Source organism: Prionailurus viverrinus, chromosome B4, assembly GCF_022837055.1.
Source record: "Prionailurus viverrinus isolate Anna chromosome B4, UM_Priviv_1.0, whole genome shotgun sequence".
NCBI classification, from domain to species: Eukaryota; Metazoa; Chordata; class Mammalia; order Carnivora; family Felidae; genus Prionailurus; species Prionailurus viverrinus.
This window is the reverse complement of record NC_062567.1, coordinates 33018870-33040360: the sequence shown is the minus strand read 5'-3', so window position 1 is coordinate 33040360 and position 21491 is coordinate 33018870.

The following is a 21491-nucleotide window of genomic DNA, read 5'->3' as shown; positions in this document are numbered from 1 at the left end:
GTCTTGCACTGAGGTCTGTAATCCGTTTTGAATAGATTTTTGTGTATGGTGTAAGACAGTAGTTCAGTTTCATTCTTTTGCATGTTGCTGTCCAGTTTTCCTAACACTATCTGTTGAGGAGACTGTCTTTTTCTCATTGGATATTCTTTCCTGCTTTGTCAAAGGTTAATTGACCACATAATCAGGGATTTATTTCTGGGCTTTCTATTCTATTCTGTTCTATTGATCTATATGTCTGTTTTTGTGACCTATATGTCCATTCTGATTACTTCAACTTTGTAATACATAACTTAAATTTTGGAGTTGTGATGCCTCCAGCTTTGCGTTGCTTTTTCAAAATTTCTTTGGCCATTCAGGATCTTTTGTGTTTCCCTACAAAGTTTAGGATTATTTGTTCTAGTTCTGTAAAAAGTGTTGTTGATATTTTGATAGGGATTGCATTAAATGTGTAGATTGCTTTGGGTTATATAGACAATTGTTCTTCCCATCCATGAGCATGGGTTATTTTTCCATTTCTTTGTGCCGTTTTCAATTTCTTTCATCAGTGCTTTATAGTTTTCAGAGCACAGGCCTTTCACCTCTTTGCTTAAGTTTATTTCTAGGTATCTTATTGTAACTGTAAATGGGGATTGTCTTCTTAATTTCTCTTTCTGCTGCTTCAATATTGGTATACAATCATGCAACAGATTTCTGTAGAATGATTTCGTACCATGTGACTTTACTCAATTTGCTTATCAGTTCTAGTATATTTTTGCTGGAGTCTTTGAGGTTTTCTATATATAGTGTCACGTCATCTGCAATAGTGAAAGTTTGACTTCTTCCTTGCCTGTTTGGATTCCTTTTATTTCTTTTTGTTGTCTGATTGCTGTGGCTAGGACTTCCAGTACTATGTTGAATAAATATGGTGACAGTGGACATCTTAGTCTTGTTCCTGACTTTAGGGGAAAGGCTCTCAGTTTTTCCCCATTGAGGATGATGTTAGCTATGGGTTTTTTCTATAAGGCCTTTATTATGTTGAGGTATGTTGCTTCTAAACTTACTTTGTTGAGGGTTTTTATCATGAATGGATGTTGTACTTTGTCAAATGCTTTGTCTGTATCTATTGAAACAAGCATACAATTCTCTTTTTTTAATTTATTTTGTGAGAGAGAGAGGGAAAAGGGGAGAGACAGAGACAGAGAGAGAGAGAGAGAGAGAGAGAGAGAGAGAAAACAAGTGGGGGAGGGGCAGAGAGAGGCAGAGAGAGAATCCCAAGCAGGCTCTTCATTGTCAGTGCAGAGCTCGATGCGGGGCTCAAACTTCCAAACTGTGAGATCATGACATGAGCCGAAGTCAGATGCTTTACCCACTGAGCCACCCAGGTGCCCCACCATCATATGATACTTATCCTTTCTCTTATTGATGTGATGTGTCACATTGATTGATTTGCAAATATTGAACCACCCTGGCAACCCAGGCATAAAACCCACTTGATCATGGTGAATGTTTTTTAAAATGTATTGTTGGGTTTGGTTTGCTAGCATTTTTTTGAGGAATTTTGCATCTATGCTCTTCAGAAATATTGGCCTGTAGTTTTCTTTTTTTATGTGGTGCCTTTATCCAGTTTTTGTATCAAGGTAATGCTGGCCTCATACAATGAATTTGGATATTTTCTTCTTTTTCTGTCTTTTGGAATAGTTTGAGAAGAATAGGTATTAACTCTTCTTTAAATATTTGGCAGAATTTGTCTGTGAAGCCATCTGGTCCTAGATTTTTGTTTGTTGGGATTTTTTTCCCCAAGTTTTTTTTTTTAATGTTTATTTTTGAGAGGAGGAGAGAGACAGAGACAGAGCATGAGTGGGGGAGGAGCAGAGAGAGGGACACACAGAATCTGAAGCAGGCTGCAGGCTCCGAGCTGTCAGCACAGAGTCCGACATGGGGCTTGAACTCATGAACCGTGAGATCATGACCTGAGCCAGTGTCAGATGCTTAACTGACTTGAGCCACCCAGGCACCCCTTCCCAAGTTTTTATTTAAATTATAGTTAGTTAACATATACAGTAAAATTGGTTTTAGGTGTAGAATTTAGTGATTAATCAATTACAATAACACCCAGTGCTTATCACAACATCACAACTGGCATCACAACCCAGTGCCCTCCTTAATACCCATCACCCACTTAGCCCATCCCCTACCCACCTTCCTCCATCAACCCTGTCTGTTCTCTGTAGTTAAGAATCTCTTATGGGTTGCTTCCCTCTCTCTCTTCCCCCCTATGTTCATCTGGTTTGTTTCTTAAATTCCACATATGAGTGAGATCATATGGTATTTGTCTTTCTCTGACTGACTTATTTTGTTTAGCATAATACATTCTAGCTTCATCCATGTCATTGCAAATGGAAAGGTTTCATTCTTTTTGATATCTGAGTGATGTTCCACTGTGTGTGTGTGTGTGTGTGTGTGTGTGTGTGTGTGTCTGTATGTACACCACTTCTTTATCCATTCATCAGTCCATGGACATTCGAGGTATTTCCATAATTTGACTATTGTTAATAATGCCTGCTATAAACATCAGGGTGCATGTACCCTTTTGAATCAGTATTTTGTATCCTTTGGGTAAATACATAGTAGTGCAATTACTGGGTCATAGGGTAGTTCTATTGTTAACTTTTTGAGGAAACTCCATACTGTTTTCCAGAGTGATTGTACCAATTTGCATTCTGACCAGCAGGGTAAGAGGGTTCTCCTTTCTCCACATCCTTGCCAACATCTATTGTTTCCTGTGTTGTTAATTTTAGCCATTCTGACAGGGGTGAGGTGGTATTTCATCATGGTTTTGATTTTCATTTCCGTGATTATGAGTGATGTTGAGCATCTTTTCATGTGTCTGTTAGCCATCTGGATGTCTTTGGGAAAATGTCTGTTCATGTCTTCTGCCTATTTCTTTCTTTTTTAAAAAATTTATTTATTTATTTATTTATTTATTTAGAGTATGTGCACATGGGTACAAGCAGGGAAGGGGCAGAGAGAGGGAGAGAGAAAATCCCAAGCAGGTTCCACACTGCCAATGCAAAGCCCAATGTGGGGCTTGAGCCTATGAACCTTGAGATCACAACCTGAGCCAAAACCAAGCGTCAGATGCTTAACTGACTGAGCCACCCAGGTGACCCACTTCTGCCTATTTATTACTGGATTATTTATTTTTTGGGTGGTGAATTGGATAAGTTCTTTATGTGTTTTGGATATTAACCCTTTATCAGATATGTCAGTTACAAATACGTTCTCCCATTCCATAGATTGTTTTTTAGTTTTGTTGATTTTTTCCTTCACCGTGCAGAAGATTTTCATCTTGATGAAGTCCCAATAGTTCATTTTTGCTTTTGTTTCTCTTGCCTCTAGAGATGTGTGTAATAAGAAGTTACTATGGTTGAGGTCAAAGAGGTTGTTGTATGTATTCTCCTATATGATTTTGATGGTTTCCTGTCTCACATTTAGGTCTTTTATCCATTTTGAATTTATATTTCTGTGTGGTATAAGAAAGTGGTCCAGTTTCATGCTTCTGCATGTTGTTGTCCAGTTTGTTTTTTGAACACCATTTGTTGAAGAAACTGTCTTTTTTCTACTGGATATTCTTTCCTGCTTTGTTGAAGATTGTTGACCATATAGTTGTGGGTCCATTTCTGGGTATTCTATTCTGTTTCACAGATGCATGTGTCTGTTTTTATGCCAGTACCATGTTGTCTTGATGACTACAGCTTGTGATGCCTCCAGATTTTCTTTTCTTTTCTTTTTTTAAAATATTTTTTCTTTATAATTAAAAAAAATGTTTATTTCTGAGAGACAGAGCACAAGTGGGGGAGGGGCAGAGAGGGAGGGAAAATCCAAAGCAGGCTCCAGGCCCTGAGCTGTCAGCACAGAGCCCAACCTGGGGCTCGAACACAGACCGTGAGAACATGACCTAAGCTGAAGTTGGACGCTTAACCAATTGAGCCACCCAGGCGCCCCTGCTTTTTTTCAATATTATTTTGGCTATTCAGTGTCTTTTGTGGTTCCATACAAATTTTAGTATTGTTTGTTCTAGCTCAGGGAAAAATGCTGGTGGTATTTTGATAGAGATTGCATTAAATGTGTAGATCGCTTTGAGTAGTATAGAGATTTTAACAATATTTGTTCTTCTAATTCATAAGCATGGGATATCTTTTCATTTCTTTGCATCCTGTTCAATTTCTTTCATAAGTGTTCTATAGTTTTCAGAGTACAGATCTTTTACCTCTTTGGTTAGGTCTATTCCTAGGTATCTTATGGTTTTTGGTGCAATTGTAAATGAGGATTGCCTTCTTAATTTCTCTTTCTGCTGCTGCATTATTGGTTATAGAAATGCAACAGATTTCTGTATGTTGATTTTATATCCTGGAACTTTGCTGAATTTATGTATCAGTTCTAGCAATTTCTTGGTGGAGTCTTTTGGGTTTTCTACATTGAGTATCATGTTGTCTGTGAATAGTGAAAAGTTTGATTTCTTCCTTTCCAATTTGGACACCTTTTATTTCTTTCTGCTGTCTAATTGCTGAGGCTAGAGACTTCCAGTACTATGATAAATAACAGTGGTAAGAGTGGACATTCCTTTCTTCTTCCTGACCATAGAGGAAAAGCTCTCATTTTTTCCCTGTTGAGGATGATATTAGCTGTGGGTCTTTCATATATGGCCTTTATGATATTGAGGTATGTTCCTTCTGTCCCTACCTTGTTGATGGTTTTTATCAAGAATTCATGCTATATTTTGACAAATGCTTTGTCTGCATCTATTGAGAGTATCACATGGTCCTTATCCTTTCTTTTATTAATGTGGTATATCACATTGATTGATTAAGATATTGAACCACACCACCAGCCCAGGAATAAATCCCACTTGATCGTGGTGAATAATTCTTTTAAATGTACTGTTCAATTCGATTTACTAGTATCTTGTTGAGAATTTTTGCATCCATGTTCATTAAGGATATTGGCCTGTAATTCTCCTTTTTTTTTTTTTAATCTTTATTTATTTTTGAGAGAGAGACAGCATGTGAGCAGGGGAAGAGCAGAGAGAGAGGGAGACACAGAATCCGAAGCAGGCTCCAGGCTCTGAGCTGTCAGCACAGAGCCTGACGTGGGGCTCGAACTCACGAACTGTGAGCTCATGACCTGAGCCAAAGTCGGACGCTCAACTGACTGAGCCACCCAGGCACCCCATGTAATTCTCCTTTTTAGTGGAGTCTTTGTTTGGTTTTGGAATCAAGGTAATGCTGGCCTCATAGAATGAGTTTGGAAGTTTTCCTTCCATTTCTATTTTTTGGAAAAGTTTGAGAAGAATAGATATTAACTCTTCTTTAAATGTCTGGTGGAATCCCCCTGGGAAGTTATCTGGCCCTGGACTTTTCTTTGTTTCAAAAGTTTTGATTACTGATTCAATTTATTTGCTGGTTATGGGTCTGTTCAAATTTTCTATTTATTCTTGTTTCAGTTTTGGTAGTTTGTATGTTTCTAGGAATTTATCCATTTCTTTTAGGTTGTCCAATATGTTGCCATATAGTTTTTCATAATATTCTCTTTTTTGAAAAAAAGTTTATTTATTTTTGAGGGTGGGAGAAGAAGCAGAGAGAGAGAGAGAGAGTGAGAGAGAGAGGGAGAGGCAGAATCCCAATCAGGCTCCACACTCTCAGCACAGAGCCCAATGTGGGGTCTGAACCCATGAACTGTGAGATCATCACCTGAGCTGAAATCAAGAGTTGGAGCCACTCAGGTGCCCCCATAATATTCTCTTATAATTGTTTGTATTTCTATGGTGTTGGTTGTTATTTTTCCTCTGCAATTTGTGATTTTATTTCCTTGGGTCTTTTTTTTTGCTTGATAAGTCTGGGTAGTGGTTTATCAATTTCATTGATTTTTTTCAAAGAACTAGGTCCTGGTTTCATTGATCTGTCCTATTGTATTTTTTAGTTTTATATCATTTATTTCTGCTCTAATCTTTATTATTTACTTCCTTCTGCTAGTTTTAGTTTGTTGTTGTTGTTGTTTTTGTTCTTTTTCTAGCTCCTTTCAGTGTAAGTTTAGGTTATTTATTTGAGATTTTTCTTGCCTTTTGAGGGAGGCCTATATTGCTAAACACTTCCTTCTTAGAACTGCTTGTGCTGTGTCCCAAAGGTGTTTTTTTTATGTTTGTTTATTTTTGAAAGAGAGAGAGAGAGATCATGAATGGGGAAGGGCATAGAGAGAGGGAGACAGAGGATCTCAAGCAGTCTCTGAGCTGACAGTACAAAGCCTGATGCGGGGCTCAAACTTATGAACCATAAAATCATGGCCTGAGCTGAAGGTGGACCTTTAACCAACTGAGTCTCAAAGTTTTTGAACTGTTGTGTTTTCATTTTCATTTGTTTCCATGTATTTTTTAAATTCCTTTTTAAAAAAAAATGTTTATTTATTTTGAGAAAGAGAGACAGAGAGAAGAGGGGGGTGAGGGGCAAAGAGAGAGGAAGAGAGAAAATCTTTCTTTTTTTGGGGGGGAGGATCTTTTTTTAAATTTTATTTATTTATTTGAGAGAGACTGAGACAGCACGAGTAGGGGAGAGGCAGAGAGAGAGAGAGAGAGAGAGAGAGAGAATATCTCAAGCAGGCTCCACACTGCCAATGCAGAGCCTGATGTGGGGCTCAAACTCACAAAACCATAAGATCATGACCTGAGCTGAAACCAAGAGTTGGACACTTAACCAACTGAGCCACCCAGGTGCCCCTGGGAGAGCAAATCTTAAGCAGGCTCCGTGCTTAGTGTGGAACCCAACACAGGGCTCGATCCCACGACTGTGAGACCATCACCAGAGCCAAAACCAAGAATTGGACACTTACCCAACTGAGTCACCCAAGTGCTCCTGCATGTATCTTTAGATCTAAAATGAGTCTCTTGTAGGCAGCATAGAGATGGATCTTGTTTTTTGATCTATTCTGTCATCCTATGTCTTTTGATTGGAGCACCTAGTCCATTTATATTCAAAGTAATTATTGATAGATATGTATTTATTGCCATTTTATTACTTGTTATATGGTTGTTTCTGAAGGTTTTCTCTGACCCTTTCTTATCTTTCTCTCTTTCCTGGTTTGCTCATTTTCTTTAGTGATATATTTGGATTTTTTTCTCTTTATTCTTTGCATATTTGTTACTGGTTTTTGATTTGTGGTTACCATTTGGTTTGTATACAATATCTTCTACATATAGCAGTCTATATTAGGTTGTTGGTCATTGAAGTTTGAACTCATTCTTTACTCCTTTCCTCTCCATGTTTTAGGTATATTTTGTCATATTATACATCCTTTTATTTTGTGAGTCCCTTAACTGATTTTTTACAGAAATATTCATTTTACTGCTTTTGTGTTTCCAACTTCATATTGTCATTTTTTGGTCTTTCTTCTCAAAAAGAGTCTCCTTTAGTATTTCCTGCAGGGCTAGATAGTGTTCATGAACTCCTTTAGTTTTTATATTTCTGGGGAATTCTTTATCTATTTTGAATGATAGCCTTGTTGGATAGAATATCCTTGGCTGCAAGTTTTTCCCTTTCAGCACTTTGAATGTATCATGTTAGTCCTTTCTGGCTTGGAAAGTTCCTGTTGAAGAATCCACCGATAGCTTCATGGAGTTTCCTTTGCATGTTACTGTCTTTATTGTCTTTCAACTTTTAATATTTTTTTCTTTATCATTATATTTTTGCCATTTTAATTACAATATGTGTTGATAGTGGTTCTCTGTGAGTCCTGGATCTGGATATCTGTTTCCTTCTCCAGATTAGGAAAGCTTCCAGCTGTTATTTCTTCAAATAAATTCTCTGCCTGCTTTCTCTCTCTTCTTCTGGGACTCCTATAATATGAATGTTACTACATTTGATGGAGTCGCTGAGTTCTCTAAGTCTAATCTTGTTTTGCATAATTCCTTCTTCTCTTTCATTCAGCTTGATTATTTTCCATCACTTTGTCTTCTGGGTCATTAATTTGTTCCTCTGCTTCTTCCAGCCTGCTGTTCATTCCATCAAGTATGTTTCCCATTTCATCTATTGAGTCCTTTATCTGTGTTTTGTCACTCCATATTTCTTTTTTTTAATGTTTATTTATTTTTGATAGAGAGAGAGAAAATGGGGGAGGGGCAGAGAGAGAGGGAGATAAAGAATCAAAGCAGGCTCCAGGCTCTGAGCTGTCAGCACAGAGCCCAATGTGGGGCTTGAACCCACAAACAGTGAGATCATGACCTGAGCCAAAGTCAGACACTTACCAACTGAGCCACCCAGGTGCCCCTGTTATTCTGTATTTCTGTGTTAAGGGTCTCACTCATGCTCTCCACTTTTTCTCAAGTCCAGTGAGTATCTTCATGACCATTGCTTTAAGTTCTCTATCAGGCATGTTACTTATATCTGTTTTGCTTAGGTCTTTGGCCACAGCTTTGTCCTGTTCTTTTGTTTGGGACAAATTCCTCTGTCTTCTCATTTTGTCTAAATCTCTGTGCCAGTTTCTCTGTGTTAGGAAAGTCAGTTACATCTCCTGTTCTTGAGTTTAATGGCTTTATGAAGAAGAGGTCCTCTAGTGCCCTGCAGTGTAATGTCCTCTTTTCCACAGGGCCTGACACTTCTGAAGGTGCCTCCAATGTGTGCTGCATGTGTTCTGCTGTTGTGTCCTGGCCACTTTATCCTTTTGGCCAGTCATTTGCAGAGGCTCTCTTTGCCTGTGTGGGCAGTGTTTGGTCCCTGGCCTGAATATGGTGAGTTTAACTATGTGTGCTCTGGTCAGCTTGTGAAATGAGACCCATTGCTACCACCACAACAAAGGGCTCACAAAACTCTTGAGTCAGGAGACTTTGTGTTGGGAAGGGTGTGGGCTGGTCTTCTGGGGGAGGGTCCCACCACACTGGGACTGAGGCAGGTCTGACTGGGAAGAGTGGTTTTCTGGAGCATGGGGGAAGAGGCTTGGTGTAAGCAAGTTAGGTAGCAAGTGTGGGCACTGTGCTGGTACCTGCAGGTGGCTCTGTATTTATGCTGAGTTGGGGGAGAGGGAAATGGTATCAGCTAGCTCCTTTGTTTCCGGAGGGGTCCCTCTATGTATGCTGCCTCTCTGGGACATGCTCCGATATGAGCAACTGTCCTCACCACTGTGTGCCTGGGATACTCTTCAGATTGCTGTTTCCATGTTGTATGTCCATGGGTTGTTTGCTTGCCTTCTCTCTAAGAACAGCCCCAATAGCCTCTGAGCTCTCCTAGAGCCAAGCACACTGACCTTTAAAACTCCAGGCTTTAAGCCCCATTGGTTGCAAGAATTTGCAAAATTTGGGTTCTCTTTCTTTCCAGGCCAGTTGCTACAGGGATTTGTTTTCCTTGTGTGCTCCTTTGTGTGCTAGTTTATCTCTTGCCCTTCTCTGAGTCCATAGCTCCCTCCTCACTGCAGCAGCCACAATCTGTTTCTTTCCCAAACCACATCTCTGCACTTCCTACCTTCTTCAATGTGACCTCTTCTCTACCTTTAGTTGTAGAGTTTGTTCTGCCAGTCTTCAGATCAATTTCTAGAGTATTTAGGATGATTTGGTAGTTATCTAGTTGTATTCATGGGACAAGGTGAGTCTAGGGTCCTCCTACTCTGCCACCATCTTCTCTTCTCCCTTTTCTCCTTCTAGATCACCTTTTATTAGACTTATAATGAACATATATTCCTCTTTTCTCTAAAAGTCTATTCTTTCTCTCTCATCTGTGATGTCTTCTAGGTTAATCCAGCCAGTCTTTTGATTTTCTCTTTAGCTATATCTAATCTGCTGTTCAACTTATTCACTAAATGATTGTTTATTATTTTTAGAAATTTTATTTTTTTGCATTTCTACTTGTTCTTGTTTCATTTATTATTGTTCTTACATTTTTCTTTTAGATAGTTTATAATTTTAAAATGCTTATTTTTTAGCATCAATAATATTGTTCTACATTTAAATCTTAGGCTTACATGGTTATTGTAAGGTTATTAATTTCTCAGGGAAGACTTTTTTCTTTTCCCTGTTCCCTATCTTCAGGGGAAAGTTAAGCTTTAATTCACATTTACTACAGTGGTTTTCATTCCCTTTGTGAAATCTGAGTAATTAAATTTCTTTCTTGAGTATTCAGTGTTGCATTTAAAAGAAAGCTTTTGAATTTATTCAGCAGTTCTAGGTATTCCTCACAGGAGAAATTTCAGGACATCTAGTCTGCCAACTTGCCAAATTTGAAGGTTATTAATTAACTGTGTGTATGTGTGTTAATTTAAACAAGTTTTGAATTGTGGTAAAATACATACCATAAAATTTATGAATTAGCTTTTAATGATGGGTAAAACTGCAAAAAGGGTGCCCATTTTTAGCTGCAGTATTAGAAAGGACTTCTTAATAAGTTAGTAGGAAGCTAAGGTTTTCCAAAAGAAGGAAAGGCAGAGAGGCAGAGAGTGGAGGACATAGTCTGGGAATACACGGTACATGGTACAGGAAATGATGTGAGCAAATTTCTGGAATAGTAAATTAGTGACAGAATGTGGAGGGCCTTGGCTGTCAGCTTAAGGGAATTTGGACTTTGAAAGTCTTTGAAAGTTTTCAAACTTGGTTCATTTTAAAGGTTACTCTTGGCAGTAACATATAGAATGGTTTAGAGGGTGGTGAGACTGATAGCAGAGAGACCAATTAGGAACTTATTGCAGTAGCCCAAGAAGAAGGTATGAAGGCACATAATAGGGGTAAGGCCTGACAAAGACTCAGAGCTGCTGAAATGACCAAAGCATAATTGTAGTTATTAACCAAATTGGGGCTGACAAAAGATGCTGTTATAGACAAATGATAGCATTCTCTAGAGCTAAGTTGCTTCCCAATGGAGTAGGATTATGAACTCTCAGACATGCTATTTATAAAATGTCTGCTCATTAGCCTGTTGAGCTAGTTAGAGCTTTCCTGTGATTGAACCCAGACTTGAAAAACATGCATCAGTACAGCTTGAAAAATAGTTTTAAAACAGGAAAAATAGAGGGGTGCCTAAGTGGATCAGTCAGTTGAGCATCTGACTTTGGCTCAGGTCATGATTCATGGGTTTGAGCCCCACGTCAGGCTCTGTGCTGACAACTCAGAGCCTGGAGCCTGTGTCTCCATCTCTTTCTGCCCCTCCCCTGCTCACTCTCTTCCTCTCTCCCTCAAAAATAAACATTAAAAAAAATTAAAAAAAAAAAACAGGGAAAGTAGAGCGAAACAGAGAGATCCATTGCTCTACAGAGTATAAACAACTGTTCTTAGCATCAGCAGTAAGAGTTTTAAGGGGTCCCCTGTTGTTTGCTTCTATTGTTAACAAGATCTTCTGAAATCATTGATCTGGACTTTCTTCACCAAATTTCTTAGCAGGCCAATTTAATCACCTGTTTCTACTGGGTCATATGTCTAGCTGGCATGATAACAACCTAAACTGTCTTGGTTTGCACTTGTTTTCTCAATACCCTGGTATATTCTAAGGTTATTGTCATACACGTGTCCTGAGTATGAGTCTCCCTTCCCCAAATTGTTGTGGGTTGTTTTCTAACTTGGTTTTTAATTGGCTAAATTAATTTTTTAAATTATTTATTTATTATTTTTTTAATGTTTATTTATTTTTGAGAGAGAGAGACAGAGTGTGAGGCAGGGAAGGGGCAGAGAGAGAGAAGGAGACAGAGGAACTGAAGCAGGCTCTGTGCTGACAGCAGCAAGCCCAAGGCTCGAACTCACAAACCACGAGATCATGACCTGAGCCAAAGTCAGCCGCTTAACTGACTGAGCCACTCAGGTGCCCCTTAATTGGCTAAATTTAAATGGACACCTGCTATTCAGAAATGCCACATTTAGTATTTAATTAATGAGTGAACTAATGAAAAGCAATAGAACTATCAAGCTAAGAAGTTTATTGGAGCAAAACTCAAATAACTTAATTGTGAGAATGAGTTGTCAAGGTGTGGGTGTGGACTGAGGGAAGAAAGAACTTGGAAAGTAAAGGCAAACATTGATGTTCCCTTACCAGATTTGCAACACCTATGTAGATTTTGCTTTCAACCTTTATATATTCTTTTGTGTGTTTTTCTAATTGCTAGCTTTGTTCATCATGTGACAACTTGCATTTCACAGATTTCACATTTTTGGTGTGTTTGTTCCTCAGTGCCTTTTAAATTCATACCCTTGATGCCTAGCATGGTTTATATTACATAATAAATATTCAACAAATCTTATTAAATAAATATTTGAATAGGTGAATACTATTAAAAAGGAGCTGAGGGGTGCCCGGCTGGTTTAGCCAGTGGAACATACAACTCTTGATCTTGGGGTTGTGAATTCGAGCCTCATATTGGGTGTAGAGATTACTTCAAAAGAATCTTAAAAAAAAAAAAGTTGAATGATATTTTGGAATCACATTTACTACACTACTAAGGAACATTAAGATACTTTTACCTTCCTTTTCTCCCTTTTCTTCTCTATCAACATTTATTGGCACTTAGTATAGGTAAGTACCATGTTACATGCTAGAAATTACAGTGATTTGTTCTTTCATTTTGAGATAATTTGGCAGTTGATAAAAAGCTTTAAAGTTTGTTGTTTAGGGGCACCTGGTTAAGTGTCCAACTCTTGATTTTGGCTCAGGTTGTGATCTCACAGTTGGTGAGATTGAACACCGTGTTGGGCTCTGAGCTGATGGCACGGAGCCTGCTTAGGATTCTCTCTCTCCCTCTCTCTCTCTGCCCTTCCCATGTTTGTGTGCACATGCGGGCTCTCTCTCTCTCTCTCTCTCTCTCTGAAAATAAACACTAAAAAAAAGTTTGTTATTTAAAAATAGGCTGTTCTTGGATTTGATGATATGGTACAAGCATAAGGCTTACAGTTTTATTAATGGTCTGAGTCCACACTTCACAGAACCATTAGATTTTTCTATTTATTTATTTATTTACAGACAGAGAAAGAGCGTGAGTGGAGGAAAGGGGGTAGAGAGAGAGAGACACACACACAGAAAGAGAGACAGAGAATCTTAAGCAGGTTCCACACTCAAAGCGCTATGTGGGACTCGATCCCATAACCCTGGGGGATCATAACCTAAGCCAAAATCAAGAGCCCATTGCTCAACTGACTGAGCCACCCAGGTGCCCCACCATTAGATTTTTAATTTATTTTTGTCTTTGGCAGTTATAGCTATTTTACAATTTTAAATAATTAGTGTCTGGAGTAGGCATTTTTAGCCTGAGATTGAGTCATAAAGGTAAATGTATAGTCTTGGAGGAACAAAGGCAGTCCTCTGACAGTTTGTAAATATGTGCTGTATATATTTATTTTTCTGAGGGATATAGATTCTCAAAGGAGTCCATAACCCCAAAAATGTTCCAAACAACTCTGTTTGCTTTGCTTCATTAAGCTCCCTGACTAGTGCTCTTTGCTACTTTGTCTAGTGGTTAAGTGCTTGAGTAATATAGTCATAGTCCCTGTGTTTGACTCTTGGCTCTGCTATGTAATAGCCGTGTGACCTTAAACAAGTCACTTAACCTCTCTGTGATCAGTTTCCTCATCTGTAAAATGGAGATAACAATGGTACTGTGTCATGGGGTTGTGGTAAGGATTACATGACTTAATATATATATATTAATATATACATATGTATATTAATATATATGTAAAATATATAATATATATGTATAAATAGCTCAGAAAATGCTCAGCACATAGTACATAGTCTATCTATATTAGCTATTGTTTTTATAATTATTACATGCATGTGGCATTGATGATAACGATGGTGAAAATCATGATGACTTATATCTTCCCAAAGCCACTTAAGAGTGAATAAAAATGAGCAACTATAAGAAATGTTGAATAACCAGCTGACCATTTTGGGTGAAGCTAATACAGCTTTTCTCATTCTACTTTAAGGATAGCTAGGCTCTTAAGCCTGGGTAATCTTATTTGACAGCTGAGATGAGTGTATTCAAGTTGCATTTTGACTCTTAGATTTAACTAACATGTGCACTGGTTCTATTTTTTAGCCTGGAATGGAACTGACTCACTGCCTCGGTTGTTTTTTTACCCCATGGAATGTGCATTGTTGATGGTTTACCAATAGTAAACATTGAATGGGGAAATGGGAACTTTTGATTGGCAGTCAAAGTTTTTTGGTCCCAGTGCTCCTATAAAATACTGTGACAATCTGACAAACATTTTCTTTAAGTCCCCATCTCTACCCACTTATCTCTACTGCTGAAAGGGTTAGGTGAATTAGATTAGATGAAAATTTATTCCAAAGGTCTTTAACTTTTTCTAGCTTTTGATGACCAAAGTTTTCTTTTGACAATTGAATCTCAGGGTTATCTGTGCACCTTTGTTGGGTCAATTTTGCCTCCCCTCAAATGCCTGAGAGTGATGTTCTCCTTGTATTATTTTTGAGGTCTCTACCTTTTTTTTTCTTTCTTCCTTGAGCAAATAATTTCCAATATCTGTAACAACTGCCCCCAGGAATTTGCTTCCTGTAATAATGGCTACTTCTCTCCCTGGGCTGTCCCTCTGGAAACAAACCCACTTAGGAACCCCTGATCCAAGAGTGCCAAGTAGAAATTGTGTAAAGCGATTTTATTCAGATGCTGGGTATCTGTCAGTCTTAAAATCCAATAGACCTATAGATAGTTGCCTGAATATTTTCAGTAGTGAAAGATTGAAGCCTAAGGTCTAAACTCTATTGCATGTTTTTCAAAGTGTGGTCCATGGGGACAGGACCAACTACATAATTGTCAAGACCCAGTGGGAAGGGTCTCTTGTTCAAAAGTAAGAATTTCAACAGCTACAAGAGAGCATTAAACACAAGTGAAGAGTCCTTTTGAGCACAGAGCCCTGTGCAATGGCACAGGCTGTATGTCCATGAGACTAAGCCTGTGTGGAGCCCATGGCATCAGAAAATATGGTATCTGACTGGTAAATTTGATTTCTGGGGCCTACCAGAGAGTTAATGAAATAGAATCTCTGGAGATAGTGTTTGTGAATCAACATTCTTAAGAAGCTCTCCAATGTTAATTATGTACAAACACACAAAACTGATAACCTTTCACCTATTTCTTTCATTTGCTGGGAAAGAAGAAAGCAATTCTATCTTTTAAAAGTATATGGCTTACTTGCCTTGATAGCTACCTGAGGTGGCTACCTTACACCACCTTCAGCTTTTCTTTTTGCTTTCTTTTCTCTTTCTCTCTTTACTTTCTTTCTTCCCTTTGTTCTTCTATTCTACATTTGTTTGGGGCCTGTCAGTAGTATGCCAGGCATGGCTAACCTTGGCTGATGATACCCAAAGCATATGAAACTATTAAACAAAGAGAAAATTTGAGAAGAGTGAGTAAGACTTTCAATGGTTTAGGCACTTTTTCTGTAGGGATTGTGTGTGTGTGTGTGTGTGTGTGTGTGTGTGTGTGTGTTTTGCCAGAGCCCCCTTTTCTTACTAAGTTTGCTTTTACTTAAAAACAAAACAAAAAAAAAACCCAAAAAAATAGAAAAAGAAAAATATTTGAGAAACAATGCTGTGAGAACAACCCCCAATTTCCAGCCTCACTCTCAGTGACTATTTGATCACATTTATTGGAATTTAATTCCAGATCAGTCCTGTTTCTTTCATGGTAAATGCCTGTCAGTTCTTGGCACTTATTTCTGCAAAATGTCTCTTCACTAAATTGCAACCTCAAGGGCTCGGGAATTCATACTGGGTAACCTGATGAGAGAATTCTTATCAACTTACCCTAAGCACTTGGTTGTAAGTTCTGAGTTTAACTGTACATCATCAAGATATTTCAAGATTAAGAAACCTCCTTTAGCACAATAAATGCTCTTTTTTCTTTTTCTTACTGGCTTGCAGTTTTCTCTGTGTGGGTGATTGCTTAAGTAGTCACTAAGCAGAACAGATGTTGTCTTGAATTTTTTCTTAATAAAAAGCTGACAGATTTTTACTAGCAGTTGTGTCTAAATCACTTATGAGATTAATTTTATCTTTATTGATTTTTTACCTCTGTTTCCTGTCCTGCCTCCCTCCAGTATTTGTAGCTTTTTAACACAGAGCTTTATTACTGTGTTTTTATGTTTTGTATCTATTTATTTTTAAACTTTATTTATTTTGAGAGAGAGACAACTTGAGCAAGGAAGGGGCAGAGAAAGAGGGAGAGAGAGAATCCCAAATAGGCTCCATGCTGTCAGTGCACAGTCTGATGCAGGGCTCAAACTCACAAACTGTGAGATCATGACCTGAGCAGAAATCAAGAGTTGGATGTTCAACGGACTGAGCCACCCAGGTGCCTCATATTACTCTATGTTTTTAAAGTAATGTAAACTTTTCTGTTTCTATTTCCATTCTCACAGTAAATGAGAGACTAAATGAAAACAACTCTTTGTAACTTTGGAATATTATGTAACCCTGAAATTCTTAAAAAATATATCCTGCTTGCTTTTTATTTGGGCAAAGAAGTTCTATGCAAGAAACACAAACTTACCATATAACTCACCTATTCCAGTCCTAGGTATTTATCCAAAAGAAGTGAAAGCATATGTCTTTTCAAAGATTTATATATAAATGTTCATAGCAGCTTTTATTCATAGCAGTCAATAACTGGAAATTACCCAAACATTCATCAATGGGTGAATAGGTGAAACTGTGATATATGCATACTATTTAGCACTAGAAAGGAATGAAGTACTGATACGTACAAAAACATGAATGAATCTCCAAAACGTTATGTTGAGTGAAAGAAGCCAGACACAAAGGAATACATACTGCAGGATTCCACTGATTTGGAATTCTAGAAGAGGCAAAACTAATCTGCAGTGACAGAAAGATCAGTGCTTGCCTGGTTTGGGAGGGGGCTATTGACTCAAAGGGGAATGAGGGAATTTGGGAGGGGGGTGTTGGAACATTCTATATTTTGATTGAAGTGATGCTTCCATGAGTGTATACCTTTGTCAAAACTCATTTGAACTGGATGACTGCTGAACTCCTCTCCTCTCATGGACACACCAAGTGCATAGCTACACACAGAGCAATACGACTGAAAGAAATCCAGAAACTACCTATACATTGGGTGAATGAGAAAATACTCACATCAGAATGTGCAGGTAAGGGCGAAATACACTCTTACTATTAATCTCACCCCCAGCACAACATTACACCATGGGGAGGGAACTCCCAACTTCTAGCTTCTCCCTGAAGAGCAAAGGATTTGGACTTCACATTTAGTGCCCTAGCTTTTAAGATTTCCACCTGAAGGATGGGCTCCCAAAGCACCTAGCTCTGAAAGCCAATGAGGCTTGCATCCACAAAACCCTCAAGAATATAGCAAACAGGGGTGCCTGGGTGGCTCAGTTGGTTGAGTGTCTGACTTCAGCTTGGGTCATGATCTCGCAGTTTATGAGTTCAAGCCCCACATCAGGCTCTGTGCTGACAGCCTGGAGCCTGGAGCCTGCTTTGTTCGGATTCTGGGTCTCCCTCTCTCTGCCCCTTCCCCACTCATGCTCTGTCTCTCTCTATCTCTCAAAAATGAATAAACGTTAAAAAAAAAAAGAATATAGCAAACAAAGAAGCAGTCTTAACTGGCAGTTAGCACTCAACAGCTATCCCCCCAGGCTTGGAGCAGAAAAAGGCAAAAATTTGTATATATATCAGCCTTTTCCTGAAAGGGGTCCATTTGTATACTTTGAAAGCTATTTCCTGAGGGTCAAGCTTCTAATTTAGCACACATCTAGAGGCTGACTGTGACCTCCCCAGAGACCAGGGAAACTGGTGGACACCTCCCCCACTCTCTCTCTCCAGCCCCCTCCAAGTCACCAGTATTCCCCTTGAGTCAGTGTGTACACACTGTGCCCCAACTTTTTCAGCTGTTGCCCAAGGCACAGGTGTCTAGATTACCTGACTCTCAGAGCCAATGGGATTTACATTTGTAAGTCCCACAGGACTATAGCAAACAAGAAGCAGCTCTTCATGGGTGCAAGAGTTATCTCCTTGTAATTTTAGACTTGGGCCCAGTGCAGAAGGAGCAAACAAAAATGCCCATATCCTAGTTTCTCCCTGGAAGGGGCTTAACTACATATTTTCTTTTTTCTAATTTTTTAAGTGTTTATTTATTTTTGAGAGACAAAGAGAGACAGAGCATGAGCAGGGGAGGGGCAGAGAGAGGGAGACATAGAATCTGAGGCAGGCTCCAGGCTCCGAACTGCCAGCACAGAGCCTGATGTGGGGCTCAAACTCACAAACTGTGAGATCATGATCTGAGCCAAAGTTGGACGCCTAACCAACTGAGCCACCCAGGCACCCCTTAACTACATACTTTTTTATCTCCTGCCTGAGGGTCTGGCTCCCAATCAGCCCTTATCTAGGTGCTGAATGAGATCCTCCCCTTTGGGGCACTGATGGGTCTTGGCACACTCTCAACTGCTGGGAGCCACTAAGAACAAAGAAGGTGGCTTGGATAATCACACAGGTTTGGGAGACAACCAGGAGCTCAGGCCAGGCTGATTGACAAGGTTGGCTTCCTACATGGGACCACTCTGTCAAAATTGGAAAAGGTGGCTGTCTTATCTAATATACAGAAACCAACACAGAGAATCAAGGAAAATGAAGAAAAAGAAATATGTTTAAAAAAACAGACAAATTTCCAGAAACAGATGTAAGTGACACTACAGAAAAAAGTAATTAACCTGATCAAATTCAAAATAAGGGTCATAAAGATGCTCACCAAGATCAGGAGACTAATGCATGAACAAAGTGAGAATTTTAACAAAGATTTTTAAAATATTAAAAAGTACCAAACAGAGGCACCTGGCTGGCTCAGTTGGAAGAGCATGAGACTCTTGATCTCAAGGTTGTGAGTTCTAGCCCCATGACGGGTGCAGAGATTACTAAAAAAGTAAAATAAAAGTACAAAACAAAAAATATGGAGCTGAAGAATACTATAACTAAACTGAAAATTTCAATAGAGAGGTTTGACAAAAGATTACATCAAATAGAAAAAAAGATCAGAAAAACTAGAAGGCAGGGCAGTGGAATTCATCCAGAGTAGCAAGAAGAAAAAAGAATGAAAAAAGTAAAGATTCTTTAAAGGACTTATGAGATATCATCAGGCAGACTAATATATACATAATAGGGGTCCCAGAAGGAGAAGAGAGACAGAAAAAGTCAGAAAGCTTATTCAGAGAAATAATGGCTAACAGCTTCTCAAACCTGGAGAAATACACGAATATCCAGATCCAGGAAACCTAGAGCATTCCAAAAAGGTAAACCAAAGAGACCCATACCAACTCACATTATAATTAAACTGTCAAAAGTTAAAGACAGGAGAGAATCTTAAAAGCAGCAAGAGAAAAGCAACTTGTTATGAACAAAGGAGCCCCCGTGATAGTATCAGCAGATTTTTCAGCAGAAACTTTGCAAGTCAGAAGGGAGTGGCATGACATATTCATGGTGCTGATAGAAAATAATTATATCACATGTACACCTGAAAACTCATGTAACATTGTATGTCAGCTATACTTCAATTAAAAAGTAAATTATTAAAACACAAAGGAAGGGACAAAAGAAATAAAAGAATTATAAAACAACCAGAAAACAATGAACAAAATGGCAATAGTAAGTTCTTGTCTTTCAATAATTACTTTAAATGTGAATGGACTAGATTCTCCAATCAAAAGATATAGACTGGTTGAATGCATAAAAACAACACCCATCTCTATGCTGCCTACAAGAGACTCATTTCAAGTTTAAGGACGCACATAGCTTGAAAGTGCAGAGATGGAAAAAGATATTGCATGCAAGTGGAAACCCAAAGAAAGTAGAGCTAAACTATACTTATATCAGGAAACAGACTTTAAACCAAAGACAGTAACAAGAGACATAAGCCATTATATAAGCCTTGAACTCACAACCTTGAGATCAAGAGTCTCATGCTCTTCCAACTGAGCCAGCCAGGTGCCTCTGTTTGGTACTTTTTAATATTTTAAAAATCTTTGTTAAAATTCTCACTTTGTTCATGCATTAGTCTCCTGATCTTGGTGAGCATCTTTATGACCCTTATTTTGAATTTGATCAGGTTAATTACTTTTCTCTGTAGTGTCATTTACATCTGTTTCTGGAAATTTGTCTGTTTTATATAAAAGGCTTATATATAAGCCTTTTATATAAAACGGTCAATTCATCAAGATGATATAACATTAGTAAATACTTATGCTCCCAACATAGGAGAACTTAAATATATAAAGCAAATATTAACATGTTAATAAGGGAAAAAGAGATAGCAGCAATACAATAATAGTAGGCAACTTCAGTACTCTACTTTCAACAATGGATGGAACATCCAGACAGAAAATCAATACAGAAACATTGGATTTAAACTATATATTTCATCAGATGGATCTAATAGGCATTTTACAGAACATTTCATTGAATAGCAGCAGAATACACAGTGCACATGGAACTTCTCCAGCACACATGGAACATTCTCCAGGGTAGATTTTATTTTAAGCCACAAAACAAGTCTTAAAAACTTTAAGAAAATTTAAATCATATCAAGCATCTTTTCTGAGCATAATGGTACAAAACTAGAAATCAATTACAGGAAGAAAACTGAAAATTAACCCAATATGTGGAGATTAAACAACATGCTACTGGGCTCCATAGCTCAGGGGTTAGAGCACTGGTCTTGTAAACAACATGCTACTGAACAACCAATGGATCAAGTAAATTAAGAGAGAAATAAAAAAATATCTTGAGACAAATGAGGGGTGCCTGGGTGCCTCAGTCGGTTAAGTGTCTGACTTTGGCTCAGGTCACGATCTCGCAGTTTGTGGGTTCAAGCCCCTCATTGGGCTCTGTGCTGATAGCTCAGAGGCTGGAGCCTGCTTCAGATTCTGTGTCTCCCTCTCTCTCTGCCTCTCCCTCCTCACTCTCTCTCTCTCTCTCTCTCTCTCTCTCTCAAAAATAAAGATTAAAAAGTATCTTGAGACAAATGAAAATGGAAATAAACACACTAAACCTTATGTGATGCAGCAAAAGCAGTTCTTTTTTTTTTTTTTAATTTTTTTTTTCAACGTTTATTTATTTTTGGGACAGAGAGAGACAGAGCATGAACGGGGGAGGGGCAGAGAGAGAGGGAGACACAGAATCGGAAACAGGCCCCAGGCTCTGAGCCATCAGCCCAGAGCCCGACGCGGGGCTCGAACTCACGGACCGCGAGATCATGACCTGGCTGAAGTCGGACGCTTAACCGACTGCGCCACCCAGGCGCCCCAGAAAGCAGTTTTAAGAAGGAAATCCATAGTGATAAATGCCTATAGTAAGAAAAAAGAAAGGGGGAACCTGGGTGGCACAGTTGGTTAAGCATCCAACTCTTGGTCTCAGCTCAGGTCATGATTTCATTGTTTGTGGGTTTGAGCCCCGCATCGGGCTGTGCACTGATAGTGCATAGCCTGCATGGGATTCTGTTTTTCC